This window comes from Eurosta solidaginis, chromosome 4, assembly GCF_040869045.1.
Source record: "Eurosta solidaginis isolate ZX-2024a chromosome 4, ASM4086904v1, whole genome shotgun sequence".
Lineage (NCBI taxonomy): Eukaryota > Metazoa > Arthropoda > Insecta > Diptera > Tephritidae > Eurosta > Eurosta solidaginis.
Window position 1 is genome coordinate 27,420,976 of NC_090322.1, and position 25,253 is coordinate 27,446,228.

The following is a 25,253-nucleotide window of genomic DNA, read 5'->3' on the forward strand; positions in this document are numbered from 1 at the left end:
GTTAAAAATAGAGATTTAAATAATAGAGATTTAATTTTGTATATGTCAAGCACTATTGGGAGGTTTACTCTTGTAAACCACTAAGTAATGCTAATTGAAAAATGTTCATTTTTATTTTATTTTTTTTCCAAAAATTGCACATTCGTTTTGGCTTTGCAAAATTTAACATATATAATATTTCGTCTAAACAAAAATGGCACATGCGTGACTTTGGCATTCTACCGACGATATTTGTAACAGGATTCCCCTCGTGTAGGTGAGGTTGACAATTGGGCTGCGAAAGCTCTGAAGTTATAGAGCTTTGTATTGCGCTTATCAACCCCTTGCATTCCTTTGCATTTCCTTCTGCGCCGATCATGTGCAGCTCTTGCCTTCTTTTAATTTCGCTCAACCTAAATGGAATATCTGCGGCAAAAGCTTCGAGGGATGCGCCCGTTTTAGCTAGCTCATCCGTTTCGAGCGGTAGTTGCCAAATAAAAACATTCAAAGAAGTATTCTGTAACTTCGAAACTTACGCTAAGCTTTCGGCGTAGATGTTGTCCTTCGTAAGACTATTGATTGTAATACTTTACCATTAAGATTTGGAAGTACTTATGTACATGAGCTATTTAAGGAATACGTTTTGAAGTTCCAATATCAATCCTCAGCTTTTTCGATGGGTATGCATATATGTAGTGAAGCTACCAAAATTGACCCTTTGCGGGATAATATAAATAAAATTATGTTGATGGAGGACCGTTCTCTGACCTTTTCGTTTTTACCAGCTACCTACTGTCTTCTGGCTTTGAATTGAGTTTTCTTATTATTATAACTCAAAGGACAATTGTATCATTTTCAAAGAACCCGACCTTTGACGCCTTCCCATCAGTACAACATTTAGAAGAGAGACTTCATTAGTCTACTTAGCTAGACTCACACTTGCCTGGTAAGGTTCTCGAAACCGCCTTAACCTTTTCTTAACTCTTACACAGCATGAGAGAGTTCTCTTTTTTGAGGAAAGTTCAATCTATGCAATATAACACCTTCGGCTACCGCTTCAATATAGGATCTCACCAAATATTAATCAGTTCTATGCACCAAACTGAAAGAAATTTATGTAGGGAAAGATTCCCACGTTGCGAGGATAGACGCATGATAGAAGTAATTTTTGGCACTAAGCACATTTCCCATGTATTAACTTAAAAGCACCTCCAAAAAAGGTAGCGACAAAGACGACCTGAGGGTAGAAATGTCCCGGTTTTGCATTCGCCTTGAGATTGCGTTCATGTACCCATTTGGCAGCTAAATCAGTGTCTTGGCAAAAATGCTATTAGTCTAGGATGAATCCGGGATGAGTCGCAAGGGAGTATGCGACTATAGCCAGTTTTGATATCTTTATATGGGTTGGAGTGATCGCTTTTATTTTAGCATGTTCTATGGAGAGACCAATTGTGCCTGTTTACTGCTGAACGAGTGGTGGCGGACTGATGCCCTTCCATGGTAGAGTCACGTGCTGGGATAGACAGCGGACTTTTGTCATTCTTATGCTTCACCTCGAAGTCCATTGACCCTTATTTTGTTAAACAAACTGACCACCAACTGCCCAGCACACAAACATCAAAACTGTAAAATTAAATTACATATTTACTTACATTGCTATGGCTTGCACCTCAACAATGCCGGACTTATCTCGTCTGCTTGGCGCGTGCATCTGAAAATTGTACGTTGGTACTACTAAATTTAACATTCCAAGTAATTATGAAGACAAACACACTAACACTAACACAGCAATTATGTAATCAGATAGTTAATGGCGATTTATATAATATGCAAACAAATAAATTATTACAGGACACACGTTTAGGATGAAGTTACTAATGTGTGTCGGGGTGCATGTGTGCGTGTGTGGGCTTAAAAGGTGTTACTGTGAAGGCGTTGTGAAAGGACAAAACAAATGTTTTTTTTTTTTTTTTTTTTTTGGAAATTGTATATGTGTGTGCATATGTGTGGGCATGTACTGCACGCGTCACAATATGCTCATTATTATTATTAATAAATTAGTTTTGTAATCTTTCAGCATTTATCTATTTAGTCCTCCACACACACACGCACACTCACATTAGAAGGACAAGAATGATTAGGACTTTTTTATGGTATTTGGTATACTCTTTTTCTGAATGTTCCTTATTTCAAAATCATCCTTCTTTTATTATAGTACAGCCATCGGGGTTTTCAGCGCTTCCGTTATGCTAATCATTGATAGCCTGCATAACCCCCTAATTTTTTGAGGTAGATTCCTATTTGTGTAGACGTCTACCAAACAAGGACTCCATATTATATCATAGGCTTAATATTCGCAAAAATACAAAATGAGAAAGATAAAGGGCGATAAACCCTTGTACACCCGAGCATTCCTTCACATGCGTAAAGAACCGTATTGTCCTTCTTCCCTAGAGATGGTCTACTAATTGCCTGCGAGACATCCCGTGTATAACAAGAATGAAACTTAATAGTTTAAACGGGTCTATACTGTACAGCCTTTCGTCGGGTGCTTCATAAATAAGTCCTGGAATGCAAAGAAGCACTGGAGAGACTTCGCTCAGGTTCTCGTTCATAAGGAGATAGAAGGTAACGAAAAGGCCGCTGAATTAGCAAATGATAGTGCGATGAATCAACGGTAGACGTTCTAATCCGTTTGAAAGAAATCCAAAAGAGGCAGGAGTTGCATATGATCGATCCATCCAGTAGGAAAGGTGTGGACACAAGCGCGGGGTTGAAAAATTTCATGAGATCATGAGCAAATCCTACGACGTTAGACTCACAAAATTGCTCATATCTCTAAAGATCTGCGGGAAAAAACGGTTGAGCACATTCTGTGTTCATGTCCTGTGCACGCGACGCCAAGGCTCCAGCTACTAGAACCAGCAGAGTTGGTAGATCTCGACGCTGCAATTAATCTAGACCCTAGAAAACTTCTAGCATTTGTAAGAGGAGGGAGTTATTCTATAGCATAGGTCGTGGTACCTAATTGGGGTTTTTCGTCAAAGGCATTCTGTTAACACTATGGACACATTCAGTCTAAGTGAGGTCTTTATTGACCGACCAATTCAACTTAATTATATAGCGCCAAGCATATCTTTGCAGTATTCACTTATACGGTTCGCTTGTCCATCGGTTAATATGGTGAGGAGAGGTGCCTGAAATGCCCACAGAAACGTGTTAAAAGTTCCTGACCTGGGTTAAGGGTTGGGTAAAATGCTCTGAATATGAGATGTGAGTTTGTGTATAACCTACAGGCACTCTTACAAAGTGTCCTACATTTACCAAATATTTTTATTGTTATTTTTTTCCTAAATACAAAATAAAAGCCCCTTATTCGAGTTAATGAGTTGACATTTTTCAAAGGAGCCCGTAGAGCAAAAAATATTTTGTATGAAACCAGTTGAGGGTATACAAGTGGAACAGGAGGAGGGTAATGAAGGGTGAGGTGTATAGTCAAGTGTTTGTGGTTAAAAATAATGACAGTGTTGATGATACCAACATGTGTGCAAAAATCTCATTTGAATGAGAAAAATATTTATAATTAAGAAGGGGGAAAAAAATTGAGAAAAGAAATTTGGCAAAGAAGTGGCAAAATTAAGAGAACGGCAAGCAAGTGACATTTCCATTAAATATGCTGCAAGAAATGTCATTCATATTATATTATAGCTTCTGCGAGTCTCCTAAATTATGCGAAAACAAGTAAGGGTGTCTAAGTTCGGGTGGGTGTAACCGAACATTATATACTCAGCGTGAGTTGCAATTGTACAGTTCATTTCAGATAAATTATTTTTTCGAATTTTTTTATGAGGTATTTATTTTTTTGAGGCTCAAGAAATGTTGTGTAATGCTTGAGCGGAATACGGGCGTGGTACCGCTCATTAAAACAAATGTCTCCCAATTTCCTCTTACAATAATGAAATATCATTCATACAAAACTCTTTTTCGCTGAGATATAGCTTATTATTGTAGTCTACGAACCTTATAAACATCTTTTGTATAATAGTGGGCGTGGTCCTTAACCGGTCCTGTCCAATTTTTTGCTATTTTTTGTTATAATTCCACTTGGGAATAGAAATACTATTGATATAAAGCTCCTTTTTGTAAAGATATAGCTTATTTTATTCGTCCACAACACTTAAAAAAATCTTTTATATAAAAGTGGGCTTGGTCCTTAACCTATTTCGCGACTTTTGTTGGATGCATACCTTATTTTAAAAGGCCGAATTCTGTTATGATAGCTTTTGATGTATGATGAATAATATTTGTAAAATTGATTTTATCACAAGTGGGCGGTACCACGCCCATTTTCAAATATTTTTAAAGGATCTTGGTATCAGTCCACATGTCAAATTTCAACATTCTAGGTGTATTAGTTACTAAGTACCTGGGCGACCGAGCTTTGCTCGGCAACGTTTTGTTGTGCAGGCAACGTTTTTTTTTTTTTAATTTCGTATAGGTACGAACCTTAAATGGCAACCGTACTCAAAAATGTCCCTATTGTAATGCGGAGTGAAATACCTTTCGTTTGATACCCATATCGGCATATCACATGCAATTTTTGTTTTAATTTCGAATAGGTGGCAACCCTAAATGGCAACCCTACTCAAAAATGTCCCTATTGTAATGCGGAGTGAAATACCTTTCGTTTGATACCCATATCCGCATATCTCATGCAATTTTTTTTAATTTCGAATAGGTGGCAACCTTGTGAAACATTATGAGTGGCAACACCTAGGTAGAAAGTCTTCGAAGGTTATACATTATCTCTGTGCCAAATTTCATTTAAATCGGTTGAGCCGTTCCCGAGATCGTTCAGCTATACAAACAAACAAGAATTGCTCGTTTAAAGTTGTAAGATTAATCAGGTTTTTGTGTTTTCCAAAATGTTGTATATATAAAAAGTAGGCGTGGTTATCATCCGATTTTGCTCATTTTAAAAAGGTTTGGGAGATGAGTGCCTATGAACTAATAAACCAAATTTCAATAAGATATCTTAATAGTTACTCAAGTTATCGCGTGCACAAGCAGATGGGCGGACAGACGGACGGACGGACATGGCTAAATCAATTCCTTTTTTCATCCTGAGCGCTTTGATATATGGTAGTCTATTTAAAGTTAATATACTTTCTCTGCAAAGTACGCTGAGTATAAAAACGCCAAAAAGTGCAATGACACTTGAAGAAGGAAGGACGCGAGCAGCAGGTGAGCTTAAATGTGAGGCGGCACGCGACTTAACTGCCTTTTGTTTGCTTCGTTTTTGTGTATGTCATTCAATTGTTGTTGTAGCTGCCTGCAGGAAGCACACTTTTCATTTTCATATTGTTGTTATAGCTATTGTTTTATATCCAACTCGCCCTGCGGGCAAGTAAATCGCGCGCACACACACACACATGTACACATTAGAGGTTTACGCCGATCACTTCATTGGCGGCGGTGGCGTTGGCGGCGCGGCGGCATACGCCGATGTTCTTACTTTAAAAAGCTTGATTTTTCTATTTAAAAAAATAGTATTTAGGAAAGGTTTTATTTGTATGTATTTAAGGAAATTAAAGTGTTGGCCGTTTCGGAAAGATCCGGGGTTTTTGCTTCAAAAACTCAGATTGTTCAAAAATTCACAGGAGTAGCTCTTTGCGGAGGGATTGTCCCTCGTTTACTTACTCCAGGGCGGCTTCCAACCTAACCCCTGATTTTGGAATTGGTACTGCTGCGTTTGCTGAAAAGAAATAGGGATACATAAAATGGTCACACTTTTGTCTGTATATCTCGTGCAAAGCATAGTTTCACCTGGGGTTAACTCCTAATAATCGTCGCGAACACAATTTCTTTAAATCATTTGTGGCTCCTTGACGGCCACGCACAAAGGCGACTTACGGTTGCTATTCATGGTCTATTAATACTCATGACTCTCGTGGTACAGGACGCATCCAGTTTTTTCGAGCTACAATTCCCGATGATTAGGAGCTACAATTCCCGATGTGCGACCAGCAGCAATCCCGACCACCAGTCGCTACCATGCCTCCTGACCCTCACACCATATGCCAGCACAGAAGCTACAGGACTGCGACTTCGAACTCATATGTACTTTCGTCGACGTCACTTTTCTAGAAGCTCTAGGCGTAGTTCCGAAGACTTTCTAACGGATGTTTTTGTCGCGCTATGCTGCCGAGCTTCACCAGAGAAACACGTTGAAACTTCAGGCAGTAACTATAATCCTCGGCGCATCTACATAATTAAAATTTTACAAGGACCCTGGATACAATTTTTGAAATGTAGACCAAATTTTGCAGACGTTTGTGTTCACAACATTGATTTCAATAGCCTTCGTTAAATCAAAACGATATTTTAGAATGGATGACCTCGTAGCTTCAGTTTTCAGACTAGTTCGACCGTCCACTACGTTAGGGTAGTAGCACACACGGTCATTAGTTCGACTGTCTTAGGAAAGCTTTTGCTTCACCACTTTGAGTGTTCTTGCGAAGCACAAAGCCTCACCTGGTAAATATATGTGCCTACATATTCACATTTGTAAAAGGAGCCGTAACGCGTAGGTTATATTTAAACTTGGTTGGTAGCCTATAAACAATGTGATTCACTCCAATCGCAATTTAAATTATTTTTAAAAATCGGCACCTTGTTTGGGTAATTTGCCTTTTTTAACAACTTGAGGACAATTCGAAAACATGTTCGCCTTGGGTCATTTTATTTGAATTCATTGTGCATTATAAATTTTTTGAAAAAAATAAGCAAAGTGAGCATATAAATTTATTATAAAACTTTTCTTTTAGTGTTTTGTTTTAATAACTTGGTGAATTGGGTTTGGGTTTGTTTTAATAACTTGGTGAATTGGCGCCTGTTTTTTTAATAACTTATGAACAGTTAGAAAGAGTTAAAATTCGCAATTAGTTTCTTATAACTGGCAGTGATGCGCATCCGTTGATACCACTTTCGACCATATCCGACCAATTTTCGAAATGAATAATAAATGGCCTAAACAGCCTTAAATGAGTAGAAAATATAGTACCGCGCCGGACGCCACCGCCGCCGCCGTGCCGATATTTTTGACATTCGGCAGCGGCGTGCGAAAAACGACTAAAATCGGCGGCGGCGGCGTTTATCGGCGGCGTATATCTCCAGTACACATAGACAGAGCCATACAATACCGGCAGTCACCCAGCCAAAAGGCAGTCAATGTCACTTTTCTTCACACTTTACTCGCATTTTAGGGCATAAAAAACCCAAAACAAAAGCAAAAAAATAATCGCTTTTGTTTATATGGATTTGTTGTTGTTGTTGTTGTATGCTTTTGCTTTGGTTGTGCACTTAATTAACTGCTGCATTTTGTTGCATGCCACATGTCAGCTAAGCGCTGCAAAAATTTGTTGCAAAAAAATGAGAATGAGGAAAAAATAAATAATAAATATAAATCCGCACGAAAATACCGTTAAACCATGCAGTGAGTTCAGTGCACTTTGACACAGGCCATAAACAAAAACAATAGGCACTGTAACAACAACAACAACAACAAAAAGATACGTGAGGATGACAAAAAAAACACAAGAAATTCAAATAAACTGATCGCATTAAGAGATGTCAATAAGTCGTTTTGCTAATAAATTTACTATAGAAAGTGTGAGTGCCGAAGAGAGAGAGCGCGGCTAAGGGTGTCATAGAGAGTGAATTTGGTGGTAGGGTATTTTTCAACAAAATATGTATGCGCCTTATCTGCAGGCATAAATTTGGGCACGTTCATGTCTTTTGTAATTTTCATCGTTGTTGTTGTTGCTTTTTTGATTGCAGTCATTGTTGTTGTACAAATAAGCATACTTGATTTGCATAATCCGATTAAATTAGTCGCAAACAAATTGTTGAACGTAGTGCTTAATCAAGATCGAATATGAATAAAGCATACGACGATGATGAATATAAAAGGAATACGAACAAAAAATATGGAAACAAATTCAAATACAAACGAATATGATTAGAGATAATGATTGATTTCAAGTTTACAGTTGCTTACTGACATAATTGGCGCTTAACCGCTTAAACGGTTATGGGCGTCCAACAAGGCGCGTCAGTAGTTTCCTCGTTGGGTTGGGTCGTCCGATAAGAATACTTTTATGGCTGGAGCATCATTTTTCAAATTTAAGAAATCGCTCAATAGGGGGTCACCCTGACTGAAACCTCGTTTAGTTGCGAACGGCTCGGAGAGATCCTTCCCAACTCTGACCAAGCTGGTGGTATGGCTCAGCGTAATTTCACAAAGCCGCATGGCAGAAATGACAGCATGTAGGCAACTCCTTTTCGTGCTGTCAAAGGCATCCTTAAAATCGACGAAAAGGTAATGTGTCAAATCTTTTTTTTCTTTCTTTTTTCCAAGACTTGGCGCATAGTGAAAATCTGATCGATGGTACATTTAGCAGGCCTATTAAGGTCCAATCAGCCGATTTACAGAGGGCTTCAATATTTCGCACAATATTTTTGACAAGAGCTTATACGCGTTTCTAAGAAGCCTAATTCCATGATAGTTGGCGCAGTTTGTCAAGATACCCCTCCTTGTGTGTGTGACTTCGTCAGAATTGGTTGGGTGACATTATTTCCATCACCATCGATTGCAGGCTCGGTTTCATATCATGCGTGGACGATACACAGCTTTGTCTCTATTTAGGGGGCAAAGTAGTATTTCCTCCATAATCTAAGTACTTTCTGCACATCGGTTAGAAAGTCGCTGTTTTCGCTTTTAAAGTAGTTTGCCGCCGGCTTAAACCTTCTGTCTGACGCCGATTTTGTTGGTAACACTTGCGGTCGTTATTTCTGGTGGCTAGCAGCTGAAGCTCCACGCACTCACGCCTTTCTATCTCTGTTTTTTTTCAACCTTTAAAAGCGTCTCACTTACATTTTGAATTCGCCGTAGCGTTCACACACGTTCGCTTTTAACCAGGACTACGACAACGTCTGTTTTTTTTTAGATTGTAAAGTGGCATTTTTCGACGTAGCAGTTGTTTTTCTGTGGTCGCCGGTCACCAAATATCCCTTCGGCGGCGGTACGAAGTGTTTTAGATATGCTCTCAAAGAGCAGGTGTGAGAGTCGAGTTGCGAAACATTGGCAGTCTGTTGCGATGCAGCCTTTCGATATCTAGCTTTCCTTGTGTTCTTTGTTTCTTGCTTTTAGCCGCGAAGAGACAGGTGCTTATTTTGGCTGCGAGGCGATAGTAATACAAGTCGATGTTAGTTCCTCGCATCTTGTGTACATCTTAAACACTGGAGGCATGCCATCCGTCTATCACAACATTCCGGAGACAGCAATGTAGCTTGATGTTTATCTTTATGCGTAAGCCTTGTGCTGGGTATGACCATGTTTCGAGCACCGGCGACGTCGATTGCAACTATCACATGGCTAATAGCTCAGAAAGTAATGAAAGAAGCTCTTACGGTATTCAAGGGGTTGATAAGCGTAATTCAAAGCTTCCGCAGCCCTATTGTTAACCTGACCTACGCGAGGCGAAGCCTTTTCAAATATTAATGTATCATATACATATTTAGCAGGTGAGACTCTGGCGACTCCAAATTTCTAGAAGCTTCAATGTGCTCACATTAAATCGTGCCCAAAATGGTCGGGCTTGTCTTGTTCTACATATATACGGCAAAGAACCATCAACATCGATAACGATTCCCAAATCCTTCGAACACTTAATAGACTTCCAATAAAAATTGTGCAAACTATTTGCTTGCAAAACAAACATAAATACATACTTACTTATATCTGTCAAATGATAACAATTGACACTGACAGTTTGCAACAAATGTGACAGCTTCATTAGCATTTATTGTAGTCAAGCAGCAAAAAAAAAAAACAGAAAGAGAGAGATAGGAAGGGGAATGATAAAAGAGCGTTGACTTCATTCAAATGCAAGCATTGGTTCAGGCATAGATTTGAACGGTGTAGCTTCTATTCTTATACGTTATATAATAATCTTTCGAAAATATCAAATTACCTGTCGGCACTCATGTAAGTAGATATGCAGACCATAGATGGGCACTTTGCGCTACTAACAAAAATACACAAAATTTAAAGGCTTATGTGATGAGGCATACAGGCATACATGTATACTCCTTTGTAGCTTTCTATAAATAACCAGATTTCGCAATGTGGTTGAATTTCAACCACTATAGACGGCACAATACTTTTGCTTTGATTCACTTTCCTTTCATCTCATTTTTTTCCTTTACTTTCCGTTTTTTCTTTCCCCTCCTTTCGTTTGCTTCCTTTTCCATTCCTTTACCTTCTTTTCCTTTACTTTCTTTCCTTTCTTTCTTTTTTCCTTTATTTTGTTTTATTTAATTTTTTCATTCTATTTTATTTTATTTTTTATTTTATTTCTTTATTTTATTTCATTTATTTACTAACGAAGCAGTACATACAATTTTTGCAACCAAAAAACAGACTACGCTTGTTTTTGTAAACACTTTGAATATCAGCAAACAAAATTACACATTTACTCATATTTGCTGACTTTCGCCCTATACTTCCAACAAAACAACTCAATTCCCTCATTTGCTTGCGAGATCAAATCTGAACTCGTCTGAATGCTGTTTTTCTCAACACAACAACATCAAACACATGTTGCGTTCGTAGTGTGAGTGTAAACATTCGCATATTTAAAGGAGCAGGGACCGATCTTTTCGAACAAATTTTGTTCTTGGTTCGATTTGCCTGAAATTGAGCATATAGGTAGCCCTTTGCCTAGATTAGTATTTATGACACTTTTTTCGGGGAACGGACAGGGATCGGCTGGGACTGGGAGTGCCACTGAGACTGGGCTTGGAAATGGGATTGGAACTGAAACTGGAACTGGGACTGGGACCGGGACATGGACTTGGGGTGGGACTGGGGCTGGGAAAGAGGAATTGAGAAGAACTAGAGAGAAGAGAAAAGAGGGTAAGAGAAAGAGATAGAGTTAGACGAAGATAGAAAGATATCGATAGATGGAGCTGAAAAAGGTTTGACAAAGGCGGAGAGGGAGAAAGAGACGTAGAAAAATAGAAGGGCAGAGGGAAAAGTGAATAAAAAGATAAGGGAAACGGGAGAGAGGAGAAGGGAGAATAAAATGCAAGAACTACTCAAAAGTTATGCAGATAGACCAAAGCTAGGGCAGAGCAATGTCTGCCGAGTCTGCCGAGTTTATCTATAAGTTTTTTGTGTATGCACTTTTGTATCTTCTTCAATTTCACAATAAATATGTGAAAACAAATGTTCAGTTACAAATCAGTAGGCCGATATAACAACACAAATTATTGCTAAATTTATTTTATGTTTTACTTAAGACATTTTTTCAGCGTAAGAGCAAAATGCCCTTCTATGTTGTATACATATTAAATGCATATAAGTAGAGATTAAAAAAGAGTTCCGAGAAATTCAATTTAAATCATTTGAAAACTTGTTTAAGGTTTAGTTACGTGTTTGTAAGTTTATAAGCTTCAACAACCCTTTGTTGTAACTTTGCTCATAGTATAAAATTTCTTCGAATAATTCATATTTTTTTGTTTACTTGTTTTAATTTTAGGAAAATACAGCCATATGTCTTCATTAGCATATATTAAGAATACATTTCCACTGGGGCTATAGTTATGATAAATTTATATGTAAATAAAATTTTAAATGGGAAATTAAATGAAGGGAAATTTTGCTAGTCTGTTTGAGAAAAGTCGGATTGCCTTTCAGCGATAGAAATAGTCGAAACAAGATAACATATTTATCATTCGCCGCTCCTACTTTAAGGCAGCTAAAATGCATAATCAGACGAGATATTGAACTGAAGCTACCAGCTGACGTTATCATCACAGAACGTAAACTTAGGTAGATTCCCTGCATTGAACGCAATTTCGATCACTTTTTATGAGTTGGAGTTATCCCATTTGTTTGAGCTTATCCTACGAAGACCAATTATACCTCTTTGTGCCTGAATGTGTTGAGTAAGATTGGTTTTCTTACGGGTACTGTCGGACAGATTCTTATTCTGCTCTCTTTTACACCCTTGCAGGCACTATTCGACATGTCATCTTTGTACCCCTACGGATAGTGTCGGATAGGTCCTCTGTGTATCAGGGTGCAGGGCTTCAATAAAGCTAACTGAGAAGGCTTTTTAGAATTCAAAGACTTTTCCTTCCCGGCACTTTGTAAACAAACAGATGCCCGATATTATAAAGCAGGGAACCTAATCCGTATGAATCCAACCTTGATATGGTACAGACTCAAGCGAATGTCTTGCAGTGAGCGTAAATGTTTTCTTCAAGGCCTGCAACTAACACAAATTTAATAGAGACCTAATAGGTTTAGAGCAAACAAGGTACACGTGCTGTAAGACATTATCTTGGGCGAAGTTGCAGGCCTTTCAGAACAACATCCCAATTTTTTTTTCTGAGAAGTTTCTGATAACTAATTTAAGATACTGAAATAGCTCTTAACTGATTCTGGAGTAGGTGAGGTAGATTGCTCTTAACTGATTCTAGAGTAGGTAAGGTAGATTGACCACATTAAACCTTCTAGGCCATCCCCTAATTCCACTCCTCACTCCGTCTTTTGCGCTTCATCTATCTCTATCTTCGTCTCACTCTATCTCTTTCTCAGTCTCCTTCTCTCTTTTCTCTTCTCTCGAGTTCTTATCATTCTTCTTCATCCCTTATTGCCAGTCCCAGAGGGTGGTATGTATTTTGTTCCAGTCCCATTCCGAGTCCCAGTCCCACTCCGAGTCTCAGTCCCAGTCCGTCTCTGGTCTACTTCCCGGAAAAAAGGATCGTAAATATTAATATAGGCAAATTTATATACCAAATTTCAGGCAAATCGAATAGGACGTAGTAAATAGGTATGTGGATATTATTAATTCATGTCGTTATTTCGGCTTCGCATGCATATTTATTAGTTTTGCCAGGTTGATGCGACTAAATCGAATATTACAATGAAAATTACTTTAAAGCTTTCAGCAATAGCTTTCATTTGATATCCATATTACACACACATCTCGAGACCCTAGTCACCCAGCGGTATAAAAATCACTATGCACTAAAACACACATTAACACCTTCAGTTTGATACCCATAATGTAAAAACACATGACACATGTTACCCTGATCCACGTTTTGGGTTATATCTCGAGACACTAGTCACCAATACGTATGAAAACTACCCTGTACTAAAGCACTCATCAACAGCTTTCATTTGATATTCATATCGTATAAACACTGTCTAGGCGTACACGGGCCCACGTATTGGCCTATATCTCGAGACCCTAGTCACCCAGGGGGTCAATTCCGTAACTGTGAAAAACTGAAAAATGTACACTCATTGAAAACTCATTTGCACATACAATTTACACTTTCAAGTTTCATGCGATTCTGAAAGTTATTGTGTACATTGTTTTGCTGAATGAGCGCTGAATGTAAAAGTCTTATGTCAGTGAGAAAATATTCATCAAACGCAGTGAAAACAAAAAGTCATTCTGCAACAGTGCGTATGAATTTTGAATGTCAGAATAGTGTACACTGGCTGCCAAGAAAACTCACGAAGTTTTTATCAGTGAGTTTTTTGTTCACAGTTTTGCTTTACAGAATCAGAATTTAAAAGTTTACACAATTTCTTGTGTACACTTTAAAACTCACAGTTAGCGAATAAGGCCCCAGGGGTATGAAAATTACCCTCTACTAAAGCACTCATCAACAGTTTTCATTTATTATTCATATTCTCTAAACACATTCTAGGGGTACCCGGGTCCACGTCTTGGCCTATATCTCGCGACCTTAGTAACCCAGGGGTACAAACATATCCAGGATTACCCAGGTCCACGTTTTGATCTCAAGACCCCATCCAGAACGGGATAAAAAGTATCCTTTGTTCGTCTCCTGGTTCTAAGCTACCTCTCCACCAATTTTCAGCCAAATCGGTTCATCCGTTCTTGAGTTATAAATAGTGTAACTAACATTTTTTATATATACATATATCTTTGATACCCATAATATATTGTAACGAATTTACTTGCAAATCCTCTTATTTGCCCTTTTGCTAGGTTCGTATCGCTAAATGTTGAATAATTAACTCCAATATTGAATAATGGAAAAATGGCCTTTATTAAAATACTTCACAATAACACTCAAACTGTGCAACGAATAGCTTAATAACCAAACTGATAGCTTAAATGAAACTGACTTTCAAAATAATACTGCTATTGCTCGCTAGATATCGTCTTAGTCGTAACTGCTTGACAACTCAAATCAAACTGAATTCCAGCGCCTCTACATCTGCGGCCTTGTATACTCTCTCTGGTTTCCTTGTTCGCATCTTCTAGAATCTACTAGCATTGTCCATGAGCTCTCAAACTTCTCAGCTATAACTAAAATTGCACAATTTTGTAGCTTCTCTCATACCCCATGCTTGTATGTGTGAGCAACACTTCCACAATTATAATTGCCTACATTTAGGAGCATCTCAAATAAGATGTCTGCATATGGTTGTGCTTTGCTTCTCAGCTGCGTGTACTTAGCATCAGACTAGGGATGTGAGTATCACTTAGTGTCACTCATAGTCGTCACAATATGTATATAAGCCTTCTGAGGTTACCCTTGTCCATATTTTCGATATCTCCCAAACCAACTAAGGTAACAAAATTAAAACGACCTTGCATTAATATCCTCGTCAATGCCTATCGTTTGACACCCATATCGCATGGCCACATTTTAGGGTTACCTGGTCCACATTTTGGAATATTTATGTTTGTGAAATTTAAAAATATTTACTTACTGCCGAATTTTTCTGTTTTTAAAATTAAAAAAAAATCTAGTTTTTTGCAGAGCTTCTTTTTTTTGAACTTAAAAAATATACATTTTTTGCTTAATTTTAATTTTGTTTTTTGCCGAATTTTTCTGTTCTGGAAATTAAAAAATATTTATTTTCCGGCGAGTTTTTCTGTTTTTAAAATTATAAAATATTTATTTTCTGCCGAAACTAAAAACAATTTTTTTTCGAATTTTCTTTTTTCTAAATTCCTTTCCAACTTTTAATTTTAATATAGAAATTTAATAATAAAAAAACACACATTCACATAAACAAAAATACTTTGAAAATATAAAAGACTTTTACTTTTAGAAGCGATGCTTTTGAAACTCATTTCAATGCTCTAATTGCATGAAAGCTCCCTTTTGGCTGAATTTTTTTTGGAATACACAACATATTTAAAATAAAAAAGTGTTTAAAATTGATTGAAAAACAATTTTTAATTTCTCTCACTTTTGTAACTTCAGCAAGAAAAAAGAAATAATTGAATGAACATTTTTAATTTACAAAAACATTACTTAGGTCTACACTCTTTGGACACTAGGTTCTTTCAATTTTCACATCCACATTCACATCCAAACAAAAATATTTTCGCTTCCGATCCGCCCGCCCAGCGAGAAGATATATCGACCGTCCAGTAAGGTCAAGCTATTCGCAGCACGCCTCTGCGTTGGACTGAGGTGAGGGAAATTTGGTTCTTCCGGTATTTCAATACGCCCGCCCAGATTTCTGTACCGTATAAGAGTCTTGAATCCGAGGCTGATGCAAGCAGCTTCCTTATACATGGCTTTAGACGGCCCGAGTTTGCTAACAATCTGCCCAAATTCGCAGTTGTGTGCGCAGCACTTTCGCAGGCTCCTCGAATGTGCTTTGAGAAAGTGAGGTTACTGTCTAACTTCACCCTAGATATTTCTTTGAGGTGTGTGTTTATATTTGCTGGTTTACAACCGTTAAGGTTAATAAAAGTGGGAATACGCTTCTTCGTGAGGATGACGATCTCCATTTTTGCTGTTTCCAGCTGAAGACCGTGATCAGTCACCCATCTATTTACACTGCACCTTACCTGGTTTAGTTAAAGCTGTGCCTGGTCGCAGCTTCGTGCTGTATAACTAGGAATGTACTTTCTGTCATGTTCAATCAAAGAAGACTGTCTTAAGCAATGTTCCAGAGATCCGGGCCTAGTATCCAACCTTGGCCGGTTCCGCCCTATATTTTAACTTTTCTGTCTTTATAAAATTTTTTATATTTTCCTTTGTTCTCTTACGCGTTTCGATGCTTCCGCATCTTCTTCAGGGAGTCTAGTTTTTTTTTTTTAACAAAGAAGTTGCTAGTTTACAACAATATGCATAGCAGTTTTATTATAAGTAAAAGATTAAACAAGCTTAATAAATTCCAGAAAAGTTGCAGGAAAATTTCCCAAGTATCTTTTGACAAACGTACATACATACATCGATTAATCCGACTCAGCCCATAGGAAAAGTAAACCAAAGCTTCTATTGATGTGAGCTTGTCTGAAAATTTAAACAACACACGAATATTGCATATTCTGCAAATGACCGTCAGTCATGTCTAGCTGGAGCATCTGACCAAAATGGCGGCGTAAAAGGTGACGTATCGGGAATGAGTGCTAAACCAAAGGCTGATATTACAAGTGAGCTATAGTGTTGTGCAACCGAAAGTGTTTGTGCAGTTGAGCATGCAGAATATTGAAATTGTAATTGTTGTTGCATTTTGCACATTGCTTGTTAAATCGCCCCAAACTAGCATTTCAACAAAAACCCTTTGGACATATTTATTGAGCTGCATTCAACCACGATGCGCCATCAACAGCCCCAAAAAATTGTGTAGTGCTCAAAGCAGCACCCAAGCTAAGTTGATGAGAGCTCTCAGGACTGAAACGATTCGTTTTGAATATGCAGCAGCTATACTTCCTTATCCCTTACGCGCCCATCCACCTCTTTTTTTGCTTCCGTTCTTTGCCTCACCCTTACTTACACTCAAAGTTCGTTCACTCGTTTCTGCCTCCAAATCATTCTGCTGTTATTGCACTGCTGCCAACGTCGACTGTGCTGCTTTCTTTGCAGCTTTAACTGACCAATGCTTTATTAAAACGACATCAGCTGCAGCTTGTTCTATACCCACTGGACATTCTAGTCATTCAGATCGACTGTGTTAGCATCATCCTAGCAACACAACATCTTTTTTAATTTCATTCGCATTTCATGTCATCCTCATCCTCGCACATCTTCGCAACTCTCCTTAGTAGTTGCTTTCTAATTTAGCTTGTCCTATGCTGGTTCCGTATCCGGTTTGCCCACTTTGTTACATCAATCCTTATTACCCCCTTACCACTCCGCTGCACAGCGTTTCGCTCATCCCAGTTAAAGCTCTCATGCTGTGCTTTGCAGCCGCTTTAATTTTGGTTTTACTTCGCCGGCCGCTGTCAGCAACGCAAACAAATACACAAACCAAACAAACGCGCCGCGTGTATTTTTGTATATTTGTATAGGCTGTGTGTGTGGCTTTGTGCACCGCATCGTTACATCCAGGCACGTTTTGTGCCGGTTGTTGTTGCCGCTTGTCGCCTGCCACCGCTGAGTCCTTGTAATCTCATGTAAAGGCATACAAAACTCAGAAATTGGTCGGTGTTATTATACTCACGTTATTTAGTTAAGGGTAAGTTTTGGGTGCGCCACTGTTATATACCTTAAAATAGATATAAACACGTATGTATATGCATACGAGTATATACATAAATTCAAATGTGTACATACATATAATAGCGTGAGAAATAGAAAAAGAGATACAAAGTAAATATGATACTGTGAGAGCGCGAGTTATTTTATGAGCGCGCGCCTGAATGTATGCAAATAGAACAGTGGTAAATTTTCATTCAAAATCCAAAGACTGAGTGACTGAGTGGTTTAGGGAGTTTTATATACGCGGGTCCGCCTCATAGGAAGTCGGCGGGATGTCGCTAACTAAGAACTGTCAACCCCCTAATCCAGGATGTTATTCGGGCCGTGCCTATCAGTTGATTTGGAGCCAAGAGATATAATCGGCAGTGCAGCGCCGGGTCACCTCGGGTAAAACTGATGGCTTTACCACCGAAGGGGGCGCTGCTGTGTGGACATTTCTCTTCCCCTATTTAATATTTGACCGTCGAGTCCACCTTGCCTGGTAGGTGGTTGTACGACCAAGAGGAACGACTCAAGACCTTATTTCAATAATTTTCCGTTATGGAAAAGCATACAAATTCAAACGGAGAGGTAGAGAGTGGTGAAGGGTGCGGAGCAGACGAAAAAAAGAGCTTTCTCTCAGTACCGCGCAGCACTAAGAATTATCCAAAGCGTGGGGCAGTGTTCGGCAGTTCAAGAGGTTTGTATATTTTTCCCAAGAAAAACTCTTTTTATTCAAAAACGATTGCTTTGTTTTTCTGAAATATGTAGATTTGGAATTTTACTTTAGTAGAAATTTTTTAGAATTTTTTTTTAGAAAAAATTGGATATATAACTTTTTTTCAATATAAAGTTAAAAAAAAATATTAACTTTTTCTTTGCGTAAAAATAAATTGTGGATATTAACTTCTTTCGATATAAATTAAAAAAAAAAAAATTAATTACTTCGTTTCGTTTAAAAATAACTTCTGGCATTTGGCATTTTCCTGCAAAAAAAGTTTTGAAATAAAGAAAATAAACTTAACAAAAGTAGCACAACTTTAGCACTATAGAAAACAAATTTTCTGTGTTACAAATTTAAATAAAATAAATTTCGAAAAAAGCTAGCTAAATTTTTCGAAGAGCATTGATATTTTTTGCTGGAAAAGTTAGAAAATAAAAAAAAAATAAACTTTTTATAAAGAATTAAAATGTTTGTACGCTTTTCCAAACTTTGAATAATAAAGTATTTTTCTCCTTAAAAAACCAGCTTTCGATTCTCTAACCTTGTGAACACCCTGTTCACACTGTCAAACCCCTCAAGAGCTGTACTAACCAGGGAATATAAGTAAAACTGCCGTTTTTTCATTCCCTTGCTTAAAATAGATTTTCCAATAAAAAACAAAAAAAAAAAAAAAACACCGAAGCTCTCCATCCAACTTTGACTCTCAACTGATTTCGCGATGCTCCATTCCGTGCCCATTTCTAGCGCTCAAATCATACAAGCGCACATTTGTGTCACAAACTTCATTGTGTATCGATATGTACTTTTTTCCAACTAGAATAAGTGCAAAATTGTGTATGTAGTGCTTATCAAAATTAGCGCAGTCGCATATAACACAGAGAAAAGGACGAAGCTGTCAAAGAACGTGAACGGCATCACGTTTGCACTGTTACAAACAGAACACAACTTTGTTGCTGCTGCACAGTTACTGTTATTTCTATTACATTTAAAATATAAAAACAACCCACACTCAATTTCACTCACCTAGATTTCTGCTCTATGCTCTCTTACTGCATTCATTTTACTTTGGTGTAAGCAGTTCAGCTAGTTTATTAAACTCTCCCTGTAAAATAAAAGGCGCGCTCTTACTCTGCCGCCTCACATATTATTTTCTATTCTCTCTGCTGCTTTTGCAAATTGTATGCTGTAGCTTGGGCCACCAGGACGTTGGTGACTATATCCTTTTACCAGCTTATGGCATATCGTCAGTTATCGGCAAACCATAAGGATCATCGTTGTTGTCAGTCGTGCGTGTTCGTTCGTTGCTTTCGTTCGTTCGTTCGTTAGTTCGTTGGTTCGTTTTTCGAGAACATTCATTTATAATTTTTTGACTCCTGCACCTGCAAAATAATTAAAAATATATCAATTTATGTATTCAAACATTTTTTTAAATAAAAACTTAAATATTTTGTGTTATTGCGGAAAATTTTCTTCGGTTTTTTGAATACTTAATTTATGTACGACGACTAGTTTGTGTCAAACGCTCAGTTTTCAAATTTTGTAAGTATGGAAGCAAACTGGCATATGTAAATATATATATGTATGTATATGTATGTATTATTTTGTGAAAAAATTAATTTGCCTGAAATTTTTATGGTATAACAAAGCACACCCACACTTTTTCTCTGCACATCTGCATACACCAGTAAAATCCGAGTAAAAAATTTTGGTATCCAGCATTAAGTAAGGAGTCTTTGGGATGTGAATTTTCAGTTCTGCCGGCTTTATACCGTATTTTCGGCAATTTTGTTGAGCATGCATTTCTAAATTCATGAAAGTTGAGATATAAACAGATTTTTTTAAAAAAAAAAACACGCATATACACAACATAAAACGAAATTAATAAAATATATGACAGCAAAATTAAAAAAATATTAAAAATAAATAGATTGAAAAATAAACAATTAAAACCAAGACTTCACAAAATACTGGAAAAAGTAATAATATTAATAAGGAGAATAAAATTATAAAAAAAAAAATGTAAAAAATATAGAAGTAACAAAAAAATTATTTTAAAATAATTTAAAACAAAAAATTAAAAAAAATATCTTATACAACACAAAACCGTAATAATAAAATAAATAAAAAATACATTAAAAACTATTAACAATAAATAAATTGAGAAGTAAAAAAAAAATTATATCAAAATTCCCCAAAAAAATAGAAATTAATAACATTGATAAAGAAAAAAAAATTATTTAAAAAAATAAGTGTTTTATGAAAAAAGTAACTGTTTGAGAAAGATATTTAGGTAAACAAAAAAAGAAGATTCTGGAAAAAAGCCAAAAAAATCTAAGAAAATCTGAAAAAAAATTTTTTTTTTTAAATTGATAAAATAAAAAAACATATAATAATAAGAAAAATCGACTTACTATTCCAAAAAAAAATACAATTTTTCAATTATAGAAAATTAAATTGAGCTCGAATCGAACCTTGAAATTGGTAAATGTAAAATAAACAACAAAAAATAACTTAGTAAGATAAATATTAACAAAAAAAAAAAAACAAAAAAATAAATAAGACAAAAAACTAAATTTGGAAAAACACCAGTAAATTTAAGAAAAACTTAAAATAAAACCAAAATAAGTTAACGAAAAAATGCCAAATTAAAGAAAATATGAAAAAAAATTATAAAGGTGAAGAAACAACTTAGTTATGTAAATATTAGGCAAAGAAAAAAATTTGTATATAAAATAAGACAAAAAAAACTTTATTTTTGAAATGTTAAAGAAAATTTTAAAACAAAAAATATTAAAACAAAAGAAAAGTTAATTTTTAATAAATGCCAAACAAATTTAAGAAAATATAAAAGAATAAAAAAATTATAAAATATAGAAATAATATATTTATATCTGAGTTCAATATTCAATTTTTCTAGTAAAGCAATATTTATTAAGGAATTGCGTAAATGTAAAATAAAAAACACAAAAAGTAACTACATGAGACAAACACCAAATAAAGAAACATAGAAATAAAAACAGAAATAAAATATGCAAAAAAAAAAAGAATCAGAACGACAAAATAAATAAAAAAGATGAAATATTAAGGAAAAAGGTATACAAAAACTTCAAATTAAATGCTGATGACAATGTGGACGGACATTGACAGTTTCAAGAAGACCTTACTCAAACAGAATTTGAAAGATGCAAAATTTAGCAGCAATTTCCTAGATTTTATTTTTAATTTATCTCAGGCCAATAAAACAAGCAAAACGTAGCAATTATAAAAATAAAATAATTAAAAAAAAAAAAAAACAAAAAACGAATTGCTTATAAATGCAAAGAATAATAGTGAATAGAAATTCATTGAATAAATAAATAAACAAATATATAAAAAATGAAAGATATTAAACAATTTTTTAATTTAAATTAAATTAAATTATCAATTCACATATTTATCTAACTCTAAATTAAAGTTCAACAAATTTTGAAATTAGTTCATAAGCTGACAAATAAAATAAGCGAAAAACATATGCAAGCAAAAAAAAAGAAAGAAATAATTCAAAAAGTGAAGCCAATAAAATTGAAAAATTTCAACAAAAAAAAATTTAACAAATATATAAAAATAATTGAAATAAAGCCCTACAAAGATTTTGGAAATGAAAGATATACGAAGGCTCTACTAGCTTTTCTTCAAGCGTAATTTAACATTGACCGAATTTAGCAGCTCCTTTCTAAATTTCAATTCCAAAGCTCAGACGGAAAATATTTTTTCATTTAATAATTTAATTAAAATTATATTATAATAAAAATTGAAACTATCCTTAAAGGAAATCAAAACTGATATTAGAGAAAAACTACAAAATTTACACACGGCGATGGTTACTCGACTATGTTTCTGAAATCCACTTCTTTATAAGCTAACTTTTCGGGTGCTAAATTTGTCTCGATTACTTTTATACAAAATTTGGTAGAAATACACCCTATATTTGTAATAAAAATTGTGGGGAATATTTTGAGGTTCGCTCAACAGAACTTCATCAGCGACATGGATTTTCTAGCAGTGCATTTTTTGCAATGCTTCCGCTGTTCACTCTCTAATTAAATACAAAGAAACTAAGTAAACTTTTTAATTTTGACTGATCATGAAAGCAATTTTTATTGTTATTTTACTTTTGATACTATTTGATACATAAAAATATACAAAAATAAAATTTTAATAGCAGCTTTTGGATTTTTTCGATCAAAATAATATTCGGCCCTCCGGCAAAGAATTCAGAAAACAATGAAAAACAACAAAAAATTAACTTATCTATATCTAAACTTTGTGGATGAAATAACCACTTCGAAGTATTCTTATCACGAATGTAAATAATTTGAGTAAATTAATCAATGTCATTGCATATGTGCAGGCGCTAAGCAGCAAAAGCACAAATTCAAATATATTCAGCTGTGCACGCGTTAGCACCAAAGTCGCCGGAAAAGGGAAAAAGCAAGCGGGTGTGAAGCATGGGAGTGGGAAAAATAGGGTGTGTTTTTTCTGCATTTTTATTTTTTTTATTTTTAAAGAAACAAAGTACAAAATGAAGTGGTAAGTGAACTCGGGAAAAAAGAAGAACAAAGCATTGACATAATAGCACATCGTTATCAGATGGGCAGACTACTTAGTTCCCTAACTGCGCTTCGATGGGCCTTTTAGAGACACAATAGAGATGCGAGGCTGGCGCAAGGGCGCTTAAACAGCAGACGAGGCGATAAACATGCAAACCGATTATTCCAGAGTAAGTGATGAGTAGGGTCTACGGTATGAACTCATTCTGGTAACGCTGTGAACTCATTCACTCTATGTTAGGTCCTCACGGACCGCCCAGTTCAACCTTAACTAGCTCTGATAGCGAAGCGGACTGAGTGCTCCAATAAATTGGGAAGAAACAGAAATCGCAGACTATAGAATCCAAGAGAGGACATTTTATATGATTTTATAGCTTTAAACTCAGACGTGCCAGAGCTGAGTTATGTCTTTGTAAAATTACAGCAATACTGTTGAAGTGAATCTGAATTGTACTCTTAACAGTATTTTAATTGACTACTTTTCAATTTTTTTTCAACTAGCTATCAACTAGTTATTTGTAAGAAAATTTGTAGCTAGTTGAAAAATGTTTAAAGCAAAATGTTGTTATATTATTTAACGCTGTTGTATATCTTGCCTCAAAGTCATTTTTAGTTGATGAAAACTGTAGCACTAGCTATAAATGGGCAGGCATGCCCTGGTCGGCACAAAACTAATACGCCCAACCATATCTGGGTACGGCCATTGTCTACAATGCTTTGGTAGCGATGAACACCCACACCTACAAACATGTGCAGTAATTTTCTATGTACTCGATGCCATTATCCATTATTCACCATACAGGATATAAAGTAAAAACACGAAATGAAATACACACATAAATACAAACTTTCAAGCAACCACTAATATATGAATCGTATTTTTTTTAAGTTTCACAAAAACAAATTTTGAAAAAAGAGTTTGTAGGCTAACTTTGATACAAAGTAATAAAAATTTCAATAATGAAAAAAAAAACTTAAAAAAGTAGACTTACATCATTTTAACAAAAAACCGCATTATATACCGGCGTTCCATGTAGCTTTTCTTCCATACCCAATTGAGCTTACCCCTGCCACACTTTGCATAGGAAAATATAATCAATATGAACCATAACGACAGATACCAAACGAGGAAAAGCTTTGAATGAACAAAAATTCAACCACCGAAAATAGAAATTCTTGCTGAGCAAAACGAAAATGATTGAAAGTAGTGGGAAGAGCTAGCGCTAACGGAAGTTGGGGTTGAGGTAAAATTAAAGTAGAGAGGGGGGTTTTTTTTTGATGGTTGAATAAGCTTGTTGTTAGAAGGAAGCTTTGTTATATGAGGTGGGGTGAAGTGAGTGGGAGTGCTTTGGACTTTTGGGCGATGTTATAGCTCCGGTGGGTTTGCAACGGTTGATTGCTCTTATTTCTGTTGATTTCCGCCTGCAGCCTGCTTGCCTCCATGCAGGCGACAAAGACGGCAACGAGAAACTATCTGTCTGCCGGCGATAAAGCCGAGTAGGCATTGCAGCAACAACAACGATAGTAATGAAACAACAACACCACAACCTTGCCAGGGAAATTTGCGCTTCAGCTAGCAAGGAATTAGCATGGAATGAAGGAAAATAGAATGTATTAAATGTGCGACTGTATTTGTGTATGCATTATCTTTATATATATATATTGTGTGTGTGTGTGTAGGTATGGCTAGAACCGGGTCGCAAGTTTTATTGTTAGCTGATAGTAAAATTAGCGATAACGATTCCAAAAACAAAAATAGCATAGTAAATGACAAAAATAAGTAATACAAAAATTTCAAAAATAGTAACAAGAGAAAGGCGAAAAAACCGAATCACATAGTGCCATTTTGAGTTACTGAGGTATAAAATGGAAGTAATTTAGGAAAAAATGAAATTATAAAAAATGCGAAAAAACACAATTATATTTTTTTATAAAATAGTACTTGTTATTTTTAAAGCTAAAAAAACATAAAACAACGATTGCAAGATTTATTTTTTTCTCTTCTATGCCAATTTTTTTACAGTTTAATTTATAGTTGTTGAATGATAAAAAGTGAGTATTTTAGGAAAGAAAAAATAAAGAATGTAATATGATTCAAAATAAATATAAAAAATAAAGCAACAAAAGTTATCAATTGCTAAAAGAATTTTTTTTATACTCAGTTGAGCAGAGCTCACAGAGTATATTAACTTTGATTGGATAACGGTTGGTTGTACAGGTATAAAGGAATCGAGATAGATATAGACTTCCATATATCAAAATCATCAGTATCGAAAAAAAATTTGATTGAGCCATGTCCGTCCGTCCGTCCGTCCGTCCGTCGTTAACACGATAACTTGAGTAAATTTTGAGGTATCTTGATGAAATTTGGTATGTAGATTCCTGGGCACTCATCTCAGTTCGCTATTTAAAATGAACGA

General features: G+C 35.9%; 1 protein-coding gene across 14 annotated transcripts in view; it reads left to right on the top strand.

The window, feature by feature from the left end:
- The window catches only part of fne (found in neurons), a 170,938-nt gene that overhangs the window by 85,198 nt on the left and 60,487 nt on the right, over positions 1–25,253 (top strand). The window contains exon 1 of one of the 14 annotated variants that reach the window (XM_067780964.1): positions 19,465–19,783. The exons of the other annotated variants lie outside the window; for them this stretch is intronic. The gene's annotated coding sequence lies outside the window, so the exon portion shown is untranslated. Of the gene's footprint in view, positions 1–19,464; positions 19,784–25,253 lie in introns of those variants that run through there. 14 annotated transcript variants of the gene reach the window in all.